This window comes from Cetorhinus maximus, chromosome 4, assembly GCF_964194155.1.
Source record: "Cetorhinus maximus chromosome 4, sCetMax3.hap1.1, whole genome shotgun sequence".
Lineage (NCBI taxonomy): Eukaryota > Metazoa > Chordata > Chondrichthyes > Lamniformes > Cetorhinidae > Cetorhinus > Cetorhinus maximus.
In genome coordinates, this window is record NC_135882.1 from 37,474,485 (window position 1) to 37,491,166 (window position 16,682).

The 16,682-nt window shown below is 44.7% G+C and overlaps 1 protein-coding gene across 1 annotated transcript in view; it reads right to left on the reverse strand.

Moving 5' to 3' along the window:
- Positions 1-16,682, reverse strand: part of LOC144679416 (regulator of G-protein signaling 22-like) — a 141,110-nt gene that overhangs the window by 14,235 nt on the left and 110,193 nt on the right. The gene's annotated exons all lie outside the window — the stretch shown is intronic.

Consider the following 16,682-nt stretch of genomic DNA (forward strand, 5'->3'; position numbering starts at 1 on the left):
TGTAGGTAGGGTGGGCAAGTGGGTAAATTGGCAGGTGAGTGAGTAGGTAACGTGGGTAGATGGGTGAGGTGGGTAGGTATGAAAATGGATAAGTAGTTGGGCTGGGTTGGGGGACTAGTCGGGGCAGGCAGAGGGGTTGGATAGTCAGGTCTGGTCGGGAGTTAGTCGGATGGTAGGGTAGTCGGGTCTGGTGGCGGGGTGGTCAGGTTGGGTCAGGGCTCAGGGTGAGCAGGGGGCTGGAAGACGGGGGAGGTGATTGGGGTGTAGTTGTACAGTTATCCAGATGTCAGACTAGGTTTTAATCTGTCTACCATTTCCTGGGTAATTATCTGGGTAAGTGTGCAATTACTATCCGAAGTCTCCGGCTGGAACTCAGAGCAAAGGAATTGCCCATCTTAAGCTGAAATTTGCCAGGCAGTTCCCAGGTAGTTCCGCATGTCAGGAAGTCCGCAGGGTCCCAACGCGCATCTCAGTCATACGTCTGGTCTCTATGACGATCTGGAGGCTGGAAGATTTTACCCAATGGCTCTTAGGGAAACAGTGGATATGGGATAGTTGTCAAATATTTCAAGGGAAATAAAGGGTGCACTGAAAACAGTTTGTCCATTGAATGTTACATAGATAATTGTTCCTTGTGGGATAATATTCACTTGACAAAGAGTGTAAGTGCAAAAAGATTAAGGATTGATTTTGCTAGCATGAAACAAATGTTAGGAAAAGAGGAAGGCTCCAAGATCAAATGGGCTGATGCAAGTCAACAATTATCATATTGTTATACGAAAAGGAGTGCTTGTACCAAAAGATTATTAGGGATCCTAGAAGAGGGGTGTGTCTTTTAATGTAAAGCTTTCTGGAGAACATGGAAAATCATTTTGTTCAATTTATTTTGAAATATTGTTTGTAAATATTATTTTTTTATTTTAAAAGATAATCTGTTAATTGTATAAATTAAGGTTAAGTGTCTACAAATGGAAGGAACTCCCTGGATAATTACTTGTCCAGTAATACAAGGACAAATAAATGTCTTTGTGGTAATCTGATGTGTAAGATACCTTTAAGAAGAACGTTATAATGGAAGATCACATGATTTTAGTATCAAATAGCAGAGTAGTGCAGGCTGCCTCAGTAGTTAGTAGTCTGTAGTCAATAGTAGAGGTAGTGTAGAGATGAGTTTCAAGTGTTAGCACATGTTTAGTTGCTGCTGAGTACCTTTGTAAATAAACACGGGAGAATTTTCCCCATGTCGGGATGGGCCGAGCGGGAACAGGCGCGGCGGCGATCGGGTCCGCGCCGCCACTTTACGCGGGTGGGCCAATTAAGGCCTGCCCAGCGTAGTTCACGACTCCCACTATGGGAGTGGGCGGGCGGGCGGGCGGGCGGGCGGGCGGGCGGGCGGGCGGCGGCGGGTGCACTCAGACCACCGAGTCCAATGGCGACCCAGCGGCCTGTATAAATGAAGGCTTGGCAGCCTTGGAAAGGCTGCTCACAATGGCTGGGAGAAGGGCTCAGCAGTAGGGCAATGTTGGCCATCGGGGCAGGCCAGGCCAGAGGGTAGGCCATCGGGGCAGGCCAGGCCGGAGGGTAGGCCATTGGGGCAGGCCAGGCCGGAGGGTAGGCCAACGGGCCAGGCCAGGCCGGAGGGTAGGCCATCGGGGCAGTGTGCCCCTCGTTTTTCTGACGAGTGACTAGCTGCCCTCCTAGGGGAGGTGGCAGTGCGGTGGGAGGTCCTGCTTCCGAGGGACGGGAGGCAGAGGCCTCCCCACCTGACCAAATGTGCATGGGAGGAGGTGGCCGAGAGTGTTAGCTCCTGTGATGTGGTGCAGCGCACATGGCTCCAGTGTCGCAAAAGGTTCAATGATCTCCTGCACTCAAGAGGGGTGAGTACCATGTCGCCTCAAGTCACTTAATGCAGTCGTCACCTTTTCCTCCAAACCCACCAGCCCCACCCCCGACAACTCTGGGTACAGTAATGTCATTGAATCCCTCAGGGCATGAATCCCTCGCTGGGTGTGACAGCAGAGATTGCCCATGCCCAGTTCACCCTGAGCGGGTTGAACTAGGATGTGTTCTGCATCCACAGCGTGTGTGACACTGACACCAGAGTATAGTCGAGGGTCTGCACCTAGGCAGAGTGCTGGAACTGCGAAGCATGTCGAAGTCAGGGTGCTAACACGCTGGGAGGGGAGGTTCCAGTTGGTGGGGCACCAATCCATCTGCTAGTCTTTGCGCTCCATGTGCTTGTGCCTCCTTGCTTAGCAAAGTAACACCTTGATCACAGATTCCAAAAGGAAGCAGGAAGCATTTCTGCTTTGGAAAAGGAGTGTGTAAAGACTCAACAACCTGAAGAACTGTCTCGAGCCTAAACATGGAAGAATACCAGAAGGAACTCAAAGAGACCATGCTTAAGGACAGAGTTTGAGACGAGGTGAACGACCTCCAAAAGGAAAAAAAAACCTGCTGAAAGGTCTTCACACACTACAAGATTCCCTTAGGTCAAAGTCTCTACCACTGGAAAAGTACGAAGAGAAACGGAAAGAATTCAGCACCTCTTTGACCAAAATGAAAGATGAGTTGGCAGAGAATACACAACAATGCTTAATTTTACAGGAGACAGCAAACAAATATAAAAAGGGATGGAAGAGCTGAAGAATCAGCTATATGAGGCCAAAGAGGCTTTGGAGGCAAAAGTGACAGAATTTTCTAAGGAGCAGACAGATGATGAAATTCTGGGAGACTCAACCACTGAGTTCACTCAAGTCGAGCTTACATCTGAGATTACAGTGCTAAAAAGGCACATAGAAAGAAGACACAGAAACACAAATTAAGGCTTTAATCCTTGTAGCAATAGAGTATACTTTCATACATAGGCCTGGTAATCAAATTGCAAACGCTGATGCACATACTCATTTGCCTTTACAAGAAAAGGGTGTGGAAGTCCCAGTTCCACAAGAACTCATTTTGTTGCTCCATTTCTTAGATTCATCGCCGATATGCGCTCGACATATCAGAGACTGGACAAGTAGGGACCCAGTCCTAACACAAGTATGAGGACAAGTACTTCATGTAACTGGGCTAATCAGTAAGTTTGCAGACAACACTAAGGTTGGAGGAGTTGCAGATAGTGAAGAGGATTGTCAAAGGGTACAACGGGATATAGATCACTTGGAGACTTGGGCGGAGAAATGGCAGATGGAGTTTAATCCGGACAAATGCGAGGTAATGCATTTTGGAAGGTCTAATATAGGTAGGAATTATACAGTAAATGGCAGAACCCTAAAGTGCATTGACGGGCAGAGGGATCTGGGTGTATAGGTCCACAGGTCACTGAAAGTGGCAACACAGGTGGATAAGGTAGTCAGGAAGGCATATGACATGCTTGCCTTCATTGGCAGGGGTATTGAGTATAAAAGCTGAGAAGTCATGCTGCAGCTGTATAGAACCTTGGTTAGGCCACACACGGAATATTGTGTGCAATTCTGGTCACCACATTACCAGAAGGATTTGGAGGCATTGGAGAGGGTGCAGAGGAGGTTTACCAGGATGTTGCCTGGTCTGGAGGTTATTAGCTATGAGGAGAGGTTGGAGAAACTCGGATTGTTCTAACTAGAGCGACGGAGATTGAGGAGTGACTTGATAGAAGTTTACAAAATTATGAGTGGCATGGACAGAGTAGATAGTCAGAAGCTTTTTCCCAGGGTGGAAGAGTCAATTACTAGGGAACATAGATTTAAGGTGAGAGGAGAAAACTATAGAGGAGATGTGTGGGGCAAGTTTTTTATGCAGAGGGTAGTGAGTGTCTGGAATTCGCTGCCAGAGGTGGTGGTGGAAGCAGGTACGATAGTGGTGTTTAAGAGGCAGCTTGACAAATACATGAATAGGATGGGAATAGAGGGATACGGACCCCGGAAGTGCAAAATGTTTTAGTTGACAGGCAATATGATCAGCACAGGCTTGGAGGGCCGAAGGGCCTGTTCCTGTGCTGTACTTTTCTTTGTTCTTTGTTCATGGCTGGCCACAAGAGCCTGTGTCTGACGAAATGAAACCGTACTTCAACGGAAGACATAAAATAACCAGCCAGAATGGTTTCTTATTGCGGAGAGCAAAGGGTAGAGAGCCATTGCTAATTGAACTACACAGTGCACATCCAGGAATATCCCGAATGAAGACCATAGCATGCAGCTACCTATGGTGGCCTGGGATGGATGGTGAAATAGAGGGTTTAGTGAAGGATTGTGTACAATGTCAGCAACTGCAAAAGTTACCTTCAACAGCTCCATTAAACCCTTGGGAATGGCCAGGAAGACCATGGGTGTGGTTATACATTGACTATGTTGGACCTTTCATGGGAACAATGTTTCTGCTCATTGTTAATACCCACTCAAAATGGATGGATATATATGAGGTGAAATCACCAATGTCTTCTGCTACAATTGAGAAGTTACATCAAAATATTGCCATTAAGGGACTATAAGTAGTTGTTTCTGGTAACAGCACAGCATTTACGAGTGCTGAGTTTCAGCAGGTCCCACTCCAGAGATTTCAGCACAAAATCTACGCTGATACCCTGCTGTGGTATTGAGGGAGTTGCTGCAGTGTCAGTGTGTCATCTTTCAGATCAAACGCTAAACTTGAGGCCCCATCTGTTCTCTCACATGAACTTTAAAGATCTAATGGCAATGTTTTGAAGAATAGAAAGGAAGATTTTTTGGTCTGCTGTTCAATATTTATCTCTCAATCAACATCACTAAGAAATAGATTATTTGATCATTATAGGAGTTCACCTTGCACAAATTAGCTGTTGCGCTTCCTATTTTACAACAGGGGATATACTTCAAAAGTACTCCAGCTCTGAAGCATTTGGGATGTTCTGAGGTCATGAATTGCGCTATATGAATTCAAGTCTTTCTTCTTACTGAGTGATGGAGCAGGCTTGAGGAACTGTATGGCCGACTCTAGCTCCTATTTCGTATCCTTTTCCCTAATGGAATGAAAAGTGCTGCTGAAAGTTAAATGGGTGTGAGGGGTGATTTGAATGAAGTACACTTGACTAGACATAGTGAAAGGGGTGAACTGTTGGTCGGTAAATCTGTGACTTTGCACGTCATTCTTGACAAGGTTAGGCCGGAGGACCTGTGCCAGATAAAGTCAGGCTAGAAGGTAGAGCATCAACACAGAAGTGCTATGACAAGACAGAAGTTAAGTGATCAGCTGGTGAGTATTGTTGTCTTATTTTTGCTCTTTAAACAAGGGAGGTGTCAAACTCAGAGCTAAAAATCTATAGGCTGGATTTTACAGCCCTCCACCAGCATGTTTGAAGGTGGGCTTGTAAAATGCAGCACATGGCCTGCCCAATGTTTTCCTGCCCACCCCCGATCTGTGTCCCATTTCACAGAGGGTGGTGGAGGTGTCGGGTGGCCTGGCAGCCCCTGGGCCATTGAGGCCCCTAAGTTGCCAATTCATGGCCACTTAAATGTCTCATCCCTGTGGCAAAGGGAGGTCCAGACGTAGTCACTGAGGTTTTACTGGGCAAGCTGGTGTCAGGCAAGTTGGGGAATGAACTCCTTTGGAGGTGGTCCCTCATGTCTATTGGAGGCATCCCCCCCCAAGGTCATACCCCCCCCACCTGCTTTAACCCTTCCTTGGCCTCTCAAACACACCCCACCGCCTCCCTAACTGGGACATGCCAGCCTGGCCTGCCAATACCCTGGACTTACCTTCAATCCAGCTTCATTAACCTCCTCTTCTTTGAGTTCTGGCTGTAGTCCCAACAATGGCCACCATTTGAACCTGGTGCTGCTGGCACTACATTGCTGCCGGCCACTCGGACTGGCCAACAGCTCTGTCAGGTGGGACCTCACCCCCAGATGGGGACAAGTCTTGCCCTGAGTCAATTAACGCCTCACTGAGACTAGAATTGCTGCAGGACAGCCAACCTTTTCATGTGTGGGCTCCGATTGACCCATGGTCATAGGGGGGTGTGAGAAACATGGCGCCCTGTAAAATCCAACCCTATAATTTATTACTATTTATTCAATTAACAAACTAGATGATCATTTTTATATGTCCTCAATAATTATTTAGTTAATTTCTGCTAACTTTTTAAATAAGAGCCATGGAGACATGGCAGGGATCCTAAGTCCCATGGAGATCACATTCCGTTCCATGTGGAAACTCTAGGTCACGTCACATGACACAATATAAAACAAAGGGTACAATTCTAAAAGGGGTGCAGGAGCAGAGCGATCTAGGTGTATATATGCATAAATTATTGAAGGTGGCAGGACAGGTTGAGAACGCAGTTAATAAAGCAAACAGCACACTGGGTTTTATTGATAGGGGCATAGAGTACAAAAACAAGGAAATTATGTTAAACTTGTACAAAACACGGGTTTGGCATCAACTGGAGTACTGCGTCCAGTTCTGGACATCAGACTTTAGGACGAATGTGAAGGCATTAGCGAGAATGCGGAAAAAATTTGAGAGTGGTTCCAGAAATGAGGAACTCCAGTTTTGTTGACAGATTGGAGAACTTGGGACTGTTTTTCTTGGAAAAGAGAAGGTTGAGAGGAGATTTGATAGCGGCATTCAAAATCATGAGGGGCCTGAATAGAGTAGGTAGGAAAAAACTGTTCCCATGGATGGAAATATCAAGAATGAGAATGATTTAAGGTAATTGGCAAAAGAAACAATGGCAACATGGGGAGAAACTTTTTCATGTAGCAAGTGGTTAGGATCTAGAATGCACTGCCTGAAAGTGTAATGGAGCCAGGTTCAATTGCAGCATTCAAGAGGGAATTAGATTATTATCTGAAAAGGAAGAATGTGCAGCGCTTTGGGGAAAAGGCGGGGGAGTGACACTGGGTGCATTGCTCCTTTAGAAAGCAGATGCAGGCATGACAGCCAAATGGCCTCCTTCTATGCTGTAACCATTCTCAATTCTGTGATGTGCAAGGAGTGTCATCAGCTGGAGGAGCTTGAGTGCCCTTGTGTGAATTGGGGACACCCCTGCCAAGCTGTCACCCCCCACTTTGCTCCTCCCCATCTGCCCTTAAAAACCCTGCCTCCCCACCCCCTGGTTCCCCACCCTCCCAAGGCTCCTTGATTCCTTCCCAGCCTAAAAGCCTGCGCCCTACCTGTCTTGGGTTGTCATGATCTTCTTCCTGAGGATTTCTTGCAGTCCCAGCAGTGCCTACTGCTGAGTTCTCATGCTGCCGGGACTGCTAACCAATCTGATTGAGGATCGGACGCACTGTCTACTCAGGTGTGCAAGTGCGACCCTCAGCCTGTTCAGCCAGCCCCCAGCATGTTATTGCCACAGGGCAGGCTTTTTAAAAAGTTGGTCCATTTGGGATCAACTTTCCTTCTGGGGACAAGGAAGTATTCAATGAACAGCATGGCACTAGAAAGTTCTGAGGAACAAAGGGACCTTGGCTTGTGTGTCCAAAGATCTCTGAAGGCGGAGGGGCATGTTAGTGGGGTGGTGAAAAAGGCATATTGGACACTTGCCTTTTTCAATCGAGGCATAGATTACAAAAGTAGGGAGGTCATGTTGGAGTTGTATAGAACCTTGGTGAGGCCACAGCTGGAGTACTGTGTGCAGTTCTGGTCGCCACAGTATAGGAAGGATGTGATTGCACTGGAGGGGGTACAGAGGAGATTCACCAGGATGTTGCCTGGGATGAAACATCTAAGTTATGAAGAGCGATTGGATAGACTTGGGTTGTTTTCGTTGGAGCAGAGAAGACTGAGGGGCGACCTGATCAAGGTGAACAAGATTATGAGGGGCTTGGACAGAGTGCAGCTGTTCCCCTTAGTTGAAGGGTCAGTCACAAGGGGGCATAAGTTCATGATGAGGAGCAGGAGGTTTAGGGGGGGATGTGAGGAAATACATTTTTACCCAGAGGGTGGTGACGGTCTGGAATGCACTGCCTGGGAGGGTAGTGGAGGCGGGTTGCCTCACATCCTTTAAAAAGTACCTGGATGAGCACTTAGCACGTCATAACATTCAAGGCGATGGGCCAAGTGCTGGTAAATGGGATTAGTTAGGTAGGTCAGGTGTTTCTCACGTGTCGGTGCAGACTCGATAGGCCGAAGGGCCTCTTCTGCACTGTGATTCTGTGATTCTGATTTTGTGATTCTGGTTGCGCAGTCCACCTCCTTAAAAAATCTGGCCTAAGGTATACATAAGATTGGGAGAAGCAGATAACACCGGAACAAGAAATATGAACAAATGGCCACATGATGTTTTGATTCTAACTGAGACCTCGATCAAAAAAGGTCAGGACTGGGGACTAAATGTTCCTCAATAAAAGGGGTTGAGCAAAGATAGGGAAGGGAAGAAGGGAGTTAAGGGCAGCGGTATTAAGGAGAACATCACAGTGATTGAGAGAGATGATGTCCTAGAGAGGTCAAGGACAGAATCTATTTGATTAGAGTTAAGAAACAATAGAGATACCATTATACAACTGGATGTATTTTATAGGCCATGAACTAATGGAAAAGATATAGAGGAGCAAATTTTCAGGGAAATTACAGAGAGGTGCAAAGACTTCAGTGTAATGATTTGGGGGAATATTGGTCAAGGCATTGTCCTAGGGAATGGACCAGTGAATGATTGTCACTCATTTTGTTCAGCTAAAACAGGCAGAATGTGTGTACATGTTCTTTCTGTCTGTGAAGAACAGGGCCCTGTGTATTTATACATGTAGCTTCCAGTACATGCAAATGCTCCAAACTGACAATCTTAAATTGGTTGTCAGCATAGTTCTTAGCACTGGGCATTATTTGGCAAATGTTGTCCAATCGCAAAATCACATCTAATGTTGAATACAGTGTTTTGAGCTTTGCAATCATGGGTTGGTTGGGTACGATCTGTACCATGCCTAAATAAAATAAATGACAACCATTTGCTGACTCATTCCTCAGGGCAATGCTTTGCCAATCAGAGTCAAGTTGTCTGGTTTAAATTTCAAACAATGCTTGGCAGTTAACTGTCAGTCACCATCAATTGGAACATCCTCCATGGCAATACCTCGACCAATCCACTTGCCAACCAATCAACACTCTCTTCTCATACACTATAAATTGTTGCTTTCCCCTTACATTGGTATTCAGTGAAGTGTCCTGTTGCGTGCAAGATGAAAAGCTTTGACATGTCTCTTTTTTCCAGCAATACTCAAGCTCTGTGCTACCAAATGCTGAAATGAAAGAAACTGTTAATTGTTTAATCTGATTTATTTCCACTGCCAATGCTTTTTCTTTTTTTCACATTTAGATGGCTAAAGGCACAAGAGCCTGTCTATTACACTCGTGAGTACTTCTCCCTGGAGCACTTGGCATAACATAATTTGATTCTTTTCGAAGAAAATGCAAATTTAAAACAATTTATTTTAAGAAAATCACAATTCAGGTAAAAAAAATCACCAACAGCAAAGATCCAAATCGCTTTGTTGCTACAGTGACAACCATGTGTTAATAGACATGTTAATGGACCCCCACAGGGCCATCTGTCACTTGTTCTTATGTTTTGACTTCACAGAGCACGGAGCCTTGTTCTGCTATTAACACATTCTGCTAGGTTACCTTTATGCCGCTTTCAGAACTTCCTTTAGTCTTTAACACCACCATTAACACACCTTTTGCCTTGTGTCAGGAATCTCTCCTGAGCTCCCACCTATCCCTGACCTTCTATTTTGCTCCACCTGCTCCACCCCCTCTTAAACAGTATAAAATCCATCACATTTCTACCTCTCCTCAGTTCTGAAGAGTCATACGGTTTTGAAACATTAACACTGTTTCTCTTTCCACAGATGCTGCCAAACCTGCTGTGTTTTTCCAGCATTTTCTGTTTTTATTTCAGATTTCCATATTAATAGACCTCCAGAGCAAGGTTTGTTTTCAGTTGCAATGTGAACATGTTGGTGTTATCATGTTCTATTAAAGGGTTACTGAACTCCCAATGGTCCACAAAAACACCCACTCTTTCTAGTTTGGATGGACATTGCAGCCACCTGTATATCACAAGCCAATCCAGCCTCAAGTAGTAGCCAGAATCCACGATAATGGGTTTAACAATCTGTATATAGATCTTAGATGACTGGAAAAGAAATTGTAAGGTGCATCTTTGTTAAGTTTGCATATTAACTTTGTTGAAACTTCTGCTGGGATATTTCTTCAGTGTGTTAAACAAAATGAGATTATAATTTCATTCTTTGTAAACAAATTTATGGTTTCATTATACAAAATTTATCTAACCCCACTGTTTTCTCCAAGCAATATCACTCCAGCTAGTTGTCAGTACTGAAGTTGTTTTAAGATATTAAATTCTATACCAGTGACCCTACATGGGAAGTCCTGTAGTGCAGTAGGAAGTGTCCCTACCTCTAAGCTAGAAGCTCCCAGTTCAAGTCCCACTCTGGGACTTGATAGCCATGGAAGGTGTGTTCATAAGGTGGTCAAACAGGTTGATTATTGACCTGTAAATCCTTCCAATATGCTATGGCAAGTGGTAAGCGCAGGAGAGTTTCCTGGTCAGCCACGTTTGATGTGGTGTGGTGCCCCTCAAGGTGTAGGCTCTGGCGACAGGCTGTGACCCCTTCCAGGAGAAACTAGCCATGGAAACTGACTTAAGCATGTGCTTTGTCTGACTCATATGCTGTGTGGCATGGAAAAGCTCTAAGAGTAAGTAAATTCTAATTGCATTGCGGGAATATCAGAAAGTAGGTGTAGTTTTTGTAATGGTTTGCTGGATAAACAAAATGGCCAGTTTGTAATAAGTTAGATTATCTCAAATGAGACAATGGCAGTCAATGTGGAAGACTAGAGAAGGAAATAAAAGTCAGGGTACCTAATTCTGATTGCTACACTGTGACAGCTGTAGGTAGGAACATGTGTACGCGTGCACATGTATTTACTTGTACCTGGTAGGACAAAATTGGGCGAGGATATGCTGTTTCCCATTGTAGGGGAGCTTATTGATACCCATTCCCTATCCTCACACACTTTTCACACAAGTGCCAGGCAATGACCATCTCCAATAAGAGAGAATCTAATTGTATCCCCTTGACATTCAATGGCATTACCATTGTTGAATGCACCACTGCCAACATCCTGGGGTTTACCATTGGCTAGAAATTGAACTGCATTAGCCACATAAATGCTGTGGCAGAGCAGGACAGAGGTTGGAAATTCTGTGGCGAGTAACTCACCTCAAGACTCTCCAAGCCTATCTACCAACTACAAGGCAAAGGTCAGGATGAATAAGTCAGGATGGATGCAAATGTGATGGAGAACTCTCCACTTTCCTGGATGAGTATGTTGTAATATGCCTATAAGGAATTGCAGCATGACATCACTAGAAAGGAAATGTGTCATGCGATCTAGTTTAAGTTTCACTTTTGCTTTTGACAGCGCACACTCAGACAGCTCTGCTGCTGTAGTCTTCAAGCTTTATAGTACCATAGAACACTACAGCACAGAAAAACAGGCCATTCGGCCCTTCTAGTCTGTGCCGAAATATTATTCCACTAGTCCCATTGACCTGCACCCAGTCCATAACCCTCCAGACCGCTCCCATCCATGTATCTATCCAATTTATTCTTAAAACTTAAGAGTGAGCCCGCATTTACCACGTCAGATGGCAGCTCGTTCCACACTCCCACCACTCTCTGAGTGAAGAAGTTCCCCCTAATGTTCCCCCTAAACCTTTCCCCTTTCACCCTAAAGCCATGTCCTCTCATGTTTATCTCTCCTAATCTAAGTGGAAAGAGACTACTCGCATTTACTCTGTCTATACCCCTCATAATTTTGTAAACTTCTATCAAATCTCCCCTCATTCTTCTACGCTCCAAGGAATAAAGTCCTAACCTGTTTAATCTTTCCCTGTAACTCAACTTCTTAAGACCCGGCAACATCCTAGTAAATCTTCTCTGCACTCTTTCAATCTTACTGATATCCTTCCTGTAGTTAGGCAACCAGAACTGCACACAATACTCCAAAGTTGGCCTCACCAATGTCTTATACAACCTCCCCATAACATCCCAACTCCTATACTCAATACTTTGATTTATGAAGGCCAGTATGCTAAAAGTTTTCTTTACAACTCTGTCTACCTGTGACGCCACTTTCAGGGAATTATGTATCTGAACTCCCAGATTCTTTTGTTCCTCCGCACTCCTCAGTGCCATTTACTGTGTATGTCCTACCTTGGTTTGTCCTTCCAAAATGCAACACTTCACACTTTTCTGCATTAAGTTCCATCTGCCATTTTCTGGCCCATTTTCCCAGTTGGTCCAGATCCCTCTGCAAGCTTTGAAAGCCTTCCTCGCTGTCCACAATGCCTCCAATCTTAGTGTCATCAGCAAACTTGCTGATCCAATTTACATTATCATCCAGATCATTGATATAGACAACAAACAACAATGGTCCCAGCACAGATCCATGAGGCACACCACTAGTCACAGGCCTCCAGTCTGAGAAGCAATCATCCACTACCACTCTCTGTCTTCTCCCACACAGCCAATTTCGAATCCAGTTTACAACCTCTCCATGGATACCAAGTGTCTGAACCTTCTGAAGTAACCTCCCATGTGGGATCTTGTCAAAGGCCTTACTAAAGTCCATGTAGACAACATCCACAGCCTTTCCTTCATCTACTTTCTTGGTAACCTCCTCGAAAAACTCTACAAGGTTCGTTAAACACAACCTACCACGCACAAAGCCATGCTGACTATCCTTAATCAGCCCTTGGCTGTCCAAATAATTGTATATCCGATCCCTCAGAACACCTTCCAATAATTTACCTACTACTGACGTCAGGCTCACTGGCCTGTAATTACCTGGTTTACTTTTGGAGCCTTTTTTAAACAACGGAACAACATGAGCTACCCTCCAATCCTCCGGCACCTCACCCGTGGCTAAGGACAGTTTAAACATTTCTGCCAGGGCCCCTGCGATTTCTACACTAGTCTCCCTCAAGGTCCGAGGGAATATCATGTCAGGCCCGGGGGATTTATCTACCTTTATTCACTGTAAGGCAGCAAGCACCTCCTCCTCTTTAATCGCTATATGTTCCATGACACTACTGCTTGTTTCCCTTCCTTCCTTATGCACTATGCCAGTTTCCTGAGTAAATACTGATGCAAAAAAACTGTTTAAGATCTCCCCCATCTCGTGAGGCTCCACACATAGACGACCACTCTGATCTTCAAGGGGACCAATTGTGTCCGTTACTATCCTTTTACTCTTAATATACTTGTAGAAACCCTTCGGGTTTACCTTCACATTATCCTTATTTATATTTATTATTTATACTTGTATATCTGTTCTTATGTGCCAATTCTAAATACATGAACCCACAAGATAAAAACAAAAAACTGTGGATGCTGGAAATCCAAAACAAAAACACCTGGACTCAGCAGGTCTGGCAGCATCTGCAGAGAGGAATACAGTTAACGTTTCGAGTCCGAATGACCCTCCAACAGAACTAAGTAAAAATAGAAGAGAGGTGAAATAAAAGCTGGTTTAAGGGGGGGTGGGACAAGAAGAGCTGGATAAAGGGCCAGTGATAGTTGGAGATAACCAAAAGATGTCACAGACAAAAGGACAAAGAGGTGTTGAAGGTGGTGATATTATCTAAAGGAATGTGCTGATTAAGGGTAGAAAGCAGGACAAGCAAGGTACAGGTAGCCCTAGTGGGGGTGGGGTGGGGGTGGGGTGGGGTGAAGGAATGGAAAAAGGCTAAAAGGTAGAGATAAAACAATGGATGGATCTCTACCTTTTTATCTCTACCTTTTAGCCTTTTTTGATTCCTTCTCCCCCACCCCACCCCCACTAGGGCTATCTGTACCTTGCTCGTCCTGCTTTCTACCCTTAATTAGCACATTCCTTAGATAATATCACCACCTTCAACACCTCTTTGTCCTTTTGTCTGTGACATCTTTTGGTTATCTCCAACTATCATGGGCCCTTTATCCAGCTCTACTTGTCCCACCTCCCCTTAAACCAGCTTATATTTCACCTCTCTTCTATTTTTACTTAGTTCTGTTGAAGGGTCATTCGGACTCGAAATATTAACTGTGCTCCTCCCCGCAGATGCTGCCAGACCTGCTGAGTTTTCCCAGGTATTTTTGTTTTTGTTTTTGACATGAACCCACAATGTGTTTATCCAACCCCTTATGAGCGATTGGTACCTTTATATCATTATAACATGCCTGACATGGTGTTCAATGATGATCAAACAGCATGACAGCAAGATTAAGTACAGGTATGACATTGTGAACAGTCTTAGAGCATGCTACATGACATGAAACGACCCTTGATGTTCTGGTCAGAGCGCAATGAGTTTACAGTGTTGGAAAGTGTTGAAATAACAGCGTGGTGAGTGCACAGAAAAGCTTTGAAGACACAGTGCTCAAGTAAAGAGCTGGTAAGCAGATGGATCCCTCGCAATGAGAGTGCAGCACATGGATTCAGCGAGTGGGACAGTGCGTCAAGAGGACCAACACCGGGTTAGCTCAGTCGGGAAAGGCGTGACCAGTTGTGGCCAGATCAATAGCAAGTCAGGGAGAGTTAAGGGAAAAAAGGGTCATAAAAATTAGCCCAGAGAAGGTTGCGATTCTAATGGAAAAAGGCACGAAAGCGGCTACAGCAACATTCGTCCCAGGTCCTGTAGGAGAAGGAAGATCAAAGGAATATTGTCAGAATGTCCTCAAAATTCCCCAGTTTGAATTGGGATTTAACTGACCTACTTCCGAATTCAAAATGTTTAAACAACGTACAGAGCTTTAGTTTCTTGATTCAGCTGTATCTGAACCAGAAAAACAATCCACAAAAATTTGCCTTGGGAATGAAGGTCTACACAGAGTGAACATGTCAGGATTAACAGCAGAAGGGCTAAAGGATCCCCAAAAGATATGGACTACATTGGAAGATCAATTCAGTATCAGGTTGAACTTCCGTATTCATCGATTTTTTGACATCAGTCTACAGAATCCAGAGACAACTTTTCAGCAGATGCAAAGAAAAGGGTAGGTACTGTGATTTTTCAGATGCAGAGCTAGCAAAGAGAATTGCTGAGTTGGTGATTGTATTCACTCCCATGAAAGAATTCCAGAAAGATGTGTTAGACAAAGCAAAAACATATAGCAAAGAACTATCCAAGGATGGATGTAAGTGGGAAGCAATCCTCGCAGGTCGATAAAGCTTAGTACAACCTCAATTGTACAAGAATACAAGAACATCCAAACCTAGCAAGACATGTGGAAGGTATGACCTTCTGCATGCACCAAGAAAATGCCAAGCTTTCCAGCAATTCGGCAAAGCATTTGGCAGAAAAGGCCATTGGCAGCAGCAGTGCACTAGACAAAGTCTGATGCAGCTACAAAGAATCATGCGCTGATCCAAACAGACCATACACAATAGGTACCTTCAAGCAATAAGAATGGCCATCTGGTCTCATCAGAAACATGTACATGTGGTGGCTGACAAACCAAAACATGGTGATGATGTGCATGATAAGACAATAAGCAGTGAACAAACTTCACGCCATCAGGCTCGTGGAAAACATAGAGTCACACTCATAGAGTCATAAAGGTCTACAGCACAAAAAAATGCCCTTCGGCCCATCGTGTCTGCACCGATCAAACAAGTACCTAACTATTCTAATCCCATTTTCCAGCACTTGGCCATGGCATCGCAAGTGCACATCCAAATACTTCTTAAATGTTATGAGGGTTTCTGCCTCTACCACCCTTTCAGGCAGTGAGTATCAGATTCCCACCACCCTCTGGGTGAAAAAATTCTTCCTCACATCCCCTCTAAACCCCCTGCCCCTTACCTTAAATCTATGCTCCCTGGTTGTTGATCCCTCCACCAAGGGGAAAAATTCCTTTCTGTCTACCCTATCTATGCCCCACATAATTTTATACACCTCAATCATGTTCCCTCCCAATCTCCTTTGCTCCAGGGAAAATAATCCAATCTCTCCTCATAATCAAAACTTTCCAGCCCAGGCAACATCCTGGTAAATCTCCTCTGCACTCTCTCTAGTGCAAACACATCCTTCCTATAATGCTGATTCTAGAACTGCACGCAATACTCTAGCTGTGGCCTAACCAGTGTTTTATATAGTTTCAGCATAACCTCCCTGCTCTTATATTCTATGCCTTGGCTAATAAAGGCTAGTATCCCATGTGCCTTCATAACCACCTTATCTACTTGTCCTGCTACCTTGGTGGACGTGCACATCAAAGTCCCTCTGATCCTCGGTACTTCACAGGGTTCTACTATTCATCATGTATTCCCGTGCCTTGTTTGTCCTGCCCAAGTGCATCACCTCACACTTATCCGGATTAAATTCCATTTGCCACTGATCAGTCCATCTGACCAGCCTGTCCATATCCTCCTGTGATCTAAGGCTATCCTCCTCGCTATTTATCACTCCACCAATTTTAGTGTCATCCACGAACTTACTGATCAACCCTCCTACGTTCAAGTCTAATTAATTTATATATACCACAAACAGCAGGGGACCCAACACCGATTCCAGTGGAACTCCACTGGACACAGGCATCCAGTCATAAAACACTCCTCGACCTTCACCCTCTGCTTCCTGCCACTCAGCCAATTCTGGATCCAATTTGCTAAATTGCCTTGGATCCCATGGGCTCTTACCTTCGTTATTA